General features: G+C 45.6%; 1 pseudogene; it reads left to right on the top strand.

Moving 5' to 3' along the window:
• Positions 1-759: 759 nt before the first annotated feature.
• Positions 760-1,236, top strand: LOC105539866 (annotated as a pseudogene).
• Positions 1,237-8,032: the final 6,796 nt, after the last annotated feature.

Below are 8,032 nucleotides of genomic sequence, written 5' to 3'. Positions count from 1 at the left end.
TGTAGCAGCTTCCTTCAGGATAGCCAGAGATGGGAAACCACACAAATGTCTATCAACTGAGGAGCAGAAAAACAAATGATGGTATAACCATTAATGGAATATTACCCAGAGGTGAAAAGAAACACACTTCTGACACACAGCAGCACTTTGCTAAGTGAAAGAGTGTCTCACTGTGTGATTTCACTTCTCCAGGGGAGGCAAAGCTATAGAGATGGAAAGCAGAGCGGTGGCTGCCTGGGGGCAGAGGGGAAGGGAGGACCACTAAGAGGCACAAGGGGCTTTTTCCAGGAATGGACACGTTCTATTTCTTGAATATAGAAAGTGGTGGTTGCGTGACTGTGTACTGTATACTGTCACAAAACTCATTGAGCTGTACACCTAGAACGGGTGAATTTTGGTGAGCCCTGGGTGTTGCTGTGGAAACAGCTCAACCAGTGCCCTTCAGGACTCTGAACCCCTACATGCCATCATGGGAGCCAGCATATGGTGCCCTGTGCCGACCCCACCTCTACTTCCAGGGAGTTCACCGGACTGTGGCCATTGCCTCTTCCTGCAGTACCAGGCTCTGCCCAGCCTCAAAGTTGACTTAGGTGCTCCTCTTTGCATTGCTGTTGGGTGGGAGCAGCCCCTTCCTGGCAGTATAGATGTTGGTCTGCAGAAGAAGACGCCCTTTCTGTAGTTTCCCAAGGCAGGAAGTCATTATGCAACTTATGCATTTTCATCAGATTTCCTCCAATATCCTCTGAAGTGTGTGTGGGAATGAGGTGCACTGCCAGGAAGTATGGGATCTGATTCTAGCCTTCTAGTGTCTTCATCTACGAGAATGAGATCAAGGGGAGAATTCGCTCACACATTCTGCCAGTTCAAAAGTTTTCGAAGTTTTCAGGTTGCACCCAAGTGGCTGAACAGTTAAAGAATAACCCATGACACGAGAGTTACCCATAACAAGGATTCCTGAGGCATCCAGAGAAGCTTTCCAGTATTTTACGAGGTTACTTGTCGGGGCAGAGTTTGGCAGAAACAATGGGACAAATTCGACCAGAAACAACCATTGATCCTGAAAAAGACCTGAACTTCCCAGATAACAAGGAGCTTGCCAAAAGGAAGAGCATCATGGATGAACTTTTTGAGAAAAATCAGAAGAAGAATGATCCAAATTTTGTTTATGACATTGAGGTCAAAATCCCACAGGATGAATATCTGCAGTCCTGTGGCTTGGACACAGTCAGCTCATGAGTTCTGATACGAAACACCCAAAAGATTTATTGGGCTAGCAGAATATTCATGTTTATATAAATAACATACATTGGTTCTAGAAAAATCTTTAGAGAACACTAAAATGTATATGTTGAGTCATAAGGGGATTGACTATGTTGCTTTTCAAAACCAGGACATTTAGAGCATCTACCATGTAGGTGCAGGAGGAAAATAGGAAAAATGGAATACTTTTTTTTTTTTACTTTTTTGAGACAGGGTTTTTCTCTGTTGCCCAGGTTAGAATGCAGTGGCGAGATCTCAGCTCACTGTAGCCCCCACTTCCTGGGCCCAAGAAGTCCTCCCACCTCAGCCCCCTAAGTAGCTGGGACTACAGGCGTGCACCACCATACCCGGCTAATTTTGTTGTTGTTGTTGTTGTTTGTTTTTTTGTAGAGATGGGGTTTTGCCTTGTTACCCAGGCTTGTCTCAAACTTCTGGACTCAAGCTATCTGTCCACCTCAGCCTCCCAAAGTGCTAGAATTAAAGGCACTGCACACGCCTTTAAGTAGCTTATCATCTAATTGGAGGATATCAAAACTTGTGAAAAGCTAATTAGCAATATTGGGCAACCAAAAGATTAGAGTCAGATACTTGATAATGACTAAAGAAGGTCAGAGCCTAGATGACTGTAGAGTAGAAAAGCAAAGGAAGACTTTGTCCTTTAATGAAGGACTTTACTGCCCCTTGAAATGGTAGTATTTGGGTAGAAGCTTGTGTAGGATTCTAGAGAACAGCAACTGAAAAGAAGGGGAGGAGAGATAATAAAGAGATAAGAAATAAGATATATTTTTATATATCTTATATATATACACACACACACACATATATATATATAACAGTAAGTAAATTATAGTTTGACAAGATTGGGGTGTGGGGGTGATCTGGTTTGACTGTGTCCCCACCCAATCTCATTTTGAGTTGTAGTTCCCATAATTCTCACACATTGTAGGAGGGACCCAGTGGGAGGTAATTAAATCATGGGGGTGTTTACCCTTACGCTATTCTCATGATGGTGAGTGAGTTCTCACAAGATCTGATGGTTTTATAAGGGGCTTTTTCCACCTTCGCTCGGCACTTCTCCTTGCTGCTGCCATGTGAAGAAGGACATGTTTGCTTCCTCTTCTGCCATGATTGTAAGTTTCCTGAGGCCTCCCCACCCATGTGGAACTGTGAGTCAACTAAACCTCTTTTCTTTATAAATTACACAGTCTCAGCTATGTCTTCATAGCAGCGTGAGAATGGGCTAATACAGGGGCCATATTTGGCTACCAGGGAATTATCTTTTTGTGTATTTAACTCTGGAGAAGCCTCTGCAAAATGCCCTGCAGCTGCAAGTAGCTGCTACTTGATGGACAGAAGGGGAATTCCGGCCCTTGGGTATCAGGAAATATACACTGAAGACATTCTGAAGCCCTGAACCTCCTCCCAGAAATAACAGGTTTGTTTATAAAATGGGAAATCCTCCTACCATAAATGAACAATAGGTACTGCCGGTTTAGGCCTACTCATGACTTTGGATCTACAAGAGAAGATATTTGTTTAGCAAGGTTATCTGTGATTTCATACATCTATTCTTACTATAATATTGTTTAATTGCTAGAAATTCTATGTTTTCTGTAAGAAAATTAATATTCATTGAATAAAACTGTAAAAATAATTTTTAAAATTGGTGAATTTTATTCTAAGTAAATTATATTTCCATAACCGAGCTTTTAAAAACTGTATATAGCTTTTAAAATAAAAATTAGGAAATTCATGTCCTTCAGGCTTCATTCTCTACATCTCTCTTTACCTACATAGATGACCACAGAAAACACTAAAAGCCAAGTTGTAGGTAGCATCAGTCAGCCAGTCAGTGAAATTAACCTCTCCTAGATCAGTCAGGTCCATGATTTGGAAAAAAAAAAAAAAAACAAATGGTTTTCCAAGAAACAACGTGTCCCCTTGGAGCTGTAGTTCCACCCATTACAACAAAGTCAAGCCGAGGCCAGACAAGATCGTCTCATGAGCCGCCTTTGCCCTCTCTGAATGGAATGCTTCAGGCTCAGTGTAGATGCAACACCAGGGGCAGAGACAAGTGCCCTGGGGGAACTCCATCACTCCCAGGCTGGACCAGGAAGCAGGGATGGAGCCAGCCAGCCTATGCCCAGATCACCCCTGAGCACAGCCACGTAGAGGTTAATCTGCTGTGCTTTGAATGCTCACAGCGCCTAGCATCGTGAAGTCAGAAAGGGATCAATTTTCATTAATATGAAGAACCTCACTTTGAGGGATGAGACTGAGCCCGTTAGACTCCTGGAGAGGCACATTCTTAGTGAAGAGTGCAACAAAAGCATTGGATAATAGCCATAAAGATTGCAGGAGACCCAAACTCTTCCAGGAGCAGAGAGGGGCTCTCTACCAGCCCCAATTCAGAACCTCAGGATCATTACTTACCACATGAAGCAGCTCTTACTCCTAGTCACCAGCTGGTAGCATCCAAAAGTGGAATGAGAGTTCCTCATATCCGGAATGACTCCCAGTCTGGAGATCTCCGCTGCCAGGAAGACTGTCCTTATGAAAGCCACCCTCCAGGTGTAAGCTTCAGAAACGGTGGCTGCTGAATGCACAGAGGGCAGGTGAGGGAAGCTGCCTGTGAAAGATGAAGCACTGCACATATGCATTCTCCCCGTTTCCTCCTGAGACCCCACTAAAATACAGCAAAGGTTTTCACCTGTGTCATTTGTTTTATTCTTTAGTCATACATTTCCAAGGGCAAATAGAAGACAAGATGATAGCAAAAAGATTTGCAAGCCAAAGAGTGGCAGGACCAATTGCAACTGAACTATCCCCAAAAAGAACAGGGAATGCTAACTTAGCAGCTGAATTTGAACCCTAGAGAGCCAGGAAGCTCAGGGGTTGGTGGCATCCAGCACTCTGGAAGGGGGTGAGGGTGGGCTAAACACTGGAGGAACAGTTGAAAGTAGATTAAAAGTACAGAGACTCCCAGATCTCCTTACCCTGCCCATCAACCAGATGACCTCACCTCCATCCTGAAAAAGACTGGAGGAACCCCTGGAGGGGAAAACAGACGGCTCTGGTGTGGGGGAAACAGCACCTCTGGGCCAGAAACACTGTTCTGAAGGCACCCAGGGGAAAAAAAAGACATCCAACCTGCTTCTGCCAGGGGGCTCCCAGAACCTCAGCCTTTGAGCTTCTAAGAATGAGTTTGCTGGAGTCTAGGAATCTGAAGCAACATAAGAAAGAAATTCCCCAAATTGAACAGTTCATGCAGAACCCCTAGAGCAAATGCACCTTTTTTTTTTTGAGATGGAGTCTTACTCTTGTCACCCAGGCTGGAGTGCAGTGGTGTGATCGGGGCTCACTGCAACCTCCACCTCCAGGGTTCAAGCAATTGTCCTGCCTCAGCCTCCTGAGTAGCTGGGATTACAGGTGCCTGCCACTATGCCTGGCTAATTTTTGTAGTTTTAGTAGAGACGGGGCTTCACCATGTTGGCCAGGCTAGTCTCAAACTCCTGACCTCAAGTGATCCACCCGCCTCAGCCTCCCAAAGTGCCGGATTACAGGCGTTAGCAAGTGTACTTTTATCAAGATCGATCTTCCCACGTGGAGCTGCCCACCGGCTTTTTAGAACGTACAAGGAGACAAAAACTTAAAACACAAAAAACAAAAAACTATCAAAATCCCAGCAAGGCCTAAAGAGCAAAAATATAATGCTTTTTAAAAAGTAATGTAAGGGAATAACAAGGCTTCTGAAATTTAGAAGAAGAAGAAGAAGAAGGAGAAGGAGAAGGAGAAGGAGGAGAAGAAAGATATGTAACACTTGATAAACATTTTGAAACTAAAGTTTAAACGATTTTCCAGACCAAAGAAGAAAGGAAAGAGATGGAAGTCAGGAGAGAAAAGATAATTCTAAAACCAGTTCAGGACTCACATCCAAATAATGGGAGTTCCAGAAAAGAGGCTGGTGAATGTGGTGAATGAGAGAGAAGGAACAAGTTCCAGCACTCCATAGTGCAGGAGGGTGACGATAGTTAACAATATCTTATTATATGTTTCAAAGTAGCTAGAAAAGAGGATCTGAAAAGCTCCCAGCACAAAGAAAGGATAAATGTTTGAGGCAATGGATATTCCAGCTAACTTGATTTGATCATTACACATTGTAGGCATGTATCAAAATATCACATGTACCCCATACATATGTGTAATTATTATGTGTCAATTAAAAAAAAAAAACAAGAATAAAAAAACAAAAGAAGAAGATAAGACAAAGGAAGGCAAGAGGGAAGTCCAGAACTGAAGTACGTGGGTTCCCAAAGGGCAGGGACCAGCCAGCGCACAGCACAGCGGATGCAAATAGTCTTCCAAGGACACTTTGCCTTGAAATTTCCCAACACCGTGGACAAAAATAATACCTTCCAGCTTTCAGAAAGGGTGGGGGTAGCTTCGGACAAAGGGTCCAGAATGCACTTTGGACTTGGTAAGAGCAATGCTGGGACAATAGAACAGTGTCTTCGAGACTCTGAGGAAAGGTGATTTCCAGCCCAGAATTCTATAGCCCTCAGTCTGAAGAGAGAGAAACACATTTCCAATTGCCTCTGAACACCAATGAAGATGTTCTCCACTGAATTGAGGGAATAAAGCAGGCAAGAGAGGGTGCAGAATCCAGGAGTGCGGAGGGTGGTCCCACAAGGCAGTGAGACCCCACAAATCCTCCGGGGTCCTGGGAGGCCAACCCTGCAAGGCCCAGACCTTCCTGCAAGGCTGAGAGGCTTCCATAGCACCCCAGAAAGAGACTTAAGAGTAGAGAGCACTAGGTGGGACATCTCGGGATAAATCACTGTTAATTACGTTGGAAACTAGGCAAATAAAAACCAAGACCATCATTAACTCCTAGAAAACCAGGAGGATGTAGAAAGCTTATATACTCCAGGCTTAACTGATATATTAATCAGGGTTCTCCAGGAAAACCAAACCTGTGGGACATGTTAGCCATACACACACACATACACGCGCACGCACGCATACATACACATACATAGGTATGTATGTATGCATAACATAAAAAGATTTATTTCAAAGAATGGGCTGATGTAATTGTGGGGTTAACAAGTCCAAAACCTGTAGGGCAGCTGACAGGCTGGAAACTCTCAGCCAAGAGCTGACACTGATGTGTGGAGGCAGAATTTCTTCATCCTCAAGGAAGCCTCAGTTTTCTACTTAAGATCTTTCAACCGATTGGATGGGGCCCACTCACATGGCTGAGGGTCCTCTCCTTTGATTAAAGTCAATGATTGCAGACATTAGCCGTTTGTACAAAACACCTTCACAGCAACCCCCAGGTTGGCATCTGAATTAATAGCTGGGCACTAGTGCCTAGCCACATGGACATGTAAAACTAACGATCACAGCTGGGCATTGCATTTACCAGTTTAGATTAATGTAAGCACTGACTATTGAGTTCACTAAAGCTACCATATCACCTAATTGGGAGGTGGAAGGCAGGACAGGGCTCAGGTGCGTTGTGAAGTCAAAGGGGTAAAACAGAGCCATGTCCTAAGGCACTGTGGGGATGTCTCTAGATAAGGACCAGGATAGCTACATCCAGAGGTGCTGTGTGATCTCAGACTTGCAGATAGATACCAAGAGAATCTGCAGCCATGGTGAAGGCACCTGGCCCTGGGAAGTAGGAAATGGTGGTGAAGAGGACCACCATTATCTCGAATGTGCTTTGCAGAACAATTCCCCTTTCAATCTCTGGGCATGTGAAGTGTTGCGAATACAGCAACTAAATGAAAAAAAAAAAAAACATATAAAGGGTGACTTAGGCTCTTCGTCCAGTTCCTCCTGATCCTAGTGTTAATTAATTCCCCCTGGCTTTCTGCTGCTGAGAGTAATTTCAGGCCTGGAGACCTCTCAAAGTCCCCTGTGTGTAAGATGTCAGAAGGTTCTGCCCGTTCCAGCATCCCCAGGCCTCTCTATCCACTCCGGGCAATGGACAATGCCCTGGGTGACTCTTAATTGTGAAGAGGAGAAGGCTGAGCTTTTTGGCCAGATTCAAAGCCCTCTTAGGATGGAAGGAGAGGATCCTCTGTCATCTTGGCTTGCTCTGTGAAGTTGGATCGGGGTCTTCGGGGAGAGCTGGGAAGGGGATGTGGGGTTTGTGCATGGGGAGAGAAGGGGAGGTCTGGAACAGTGGGAGCTACTTGGGGAGGGGTGGACACTGGTGTGTAAGCTGCCGAGAGGCCTGAGCCACATATGGAGTTGGCGACCAGGGGTCTGTGGTGCTGGGCTGAGTTCCTGCAGCCCTACTCAGCATCAGTGTGGGAGATGTGATGCGAGCTGCTGGGCAACCAAAGACAGGGATGCTGTGGGGCCGTGAATCTCCGCAATCAAGCAAAGGGTGAGGACCTGGGCTGGCAGGATGGGGAGCAGCAACAGGATTGGGGCCAAGGCTGGGGCCAAGGCTGGGACCGAGCAGCATGGGCAGAGGGAGGGAGAAGGGTAGGGCCTGCAGCGTGAGGCTCCTACTCCGTGCTTCAGCGTGAGCCGCACATGGGTGCTGGGTGGCGGCTGGCAGCATGGGTCTCAAAGGGGAGGAATCTGGAATGTGCAGTTAGCCAGGAGCAGGCTGATGTCTTGCACCCTGTCTCCAACCCCAGGCAGGAACTCTGGAAGAACAAAAGTCTCTAATAGAGAGAGTGGGGCAGGTGCTGGAGCTGTTTAGGAGGTTCAGTCCCAGCGAGGTGGGCAGGATCATGTGGCATGCTGGTTT

This window comes from Mandrillus leucophaeus, unplaced genomic scaffold, assembly GCF_000951045.1.
Source record: "Mandrillus leucophaeus isolate KB7577 unplaced genomic scaffold, Mleu.le_1.0 Scaffold21, whole genome shotgun sequence".
Lineage (NCBI taxonomy): Eukaryota > Metazoa > Chordata > Mammalia > Primates > Cercopithecidae > Mandrillus > Mandrillus leucophaeus.
The sequence above is the reverse complement of the archived record's forward strand: the minus strand, read 5'-3'. Positions and strand labels throughout refer to the sequence as shown.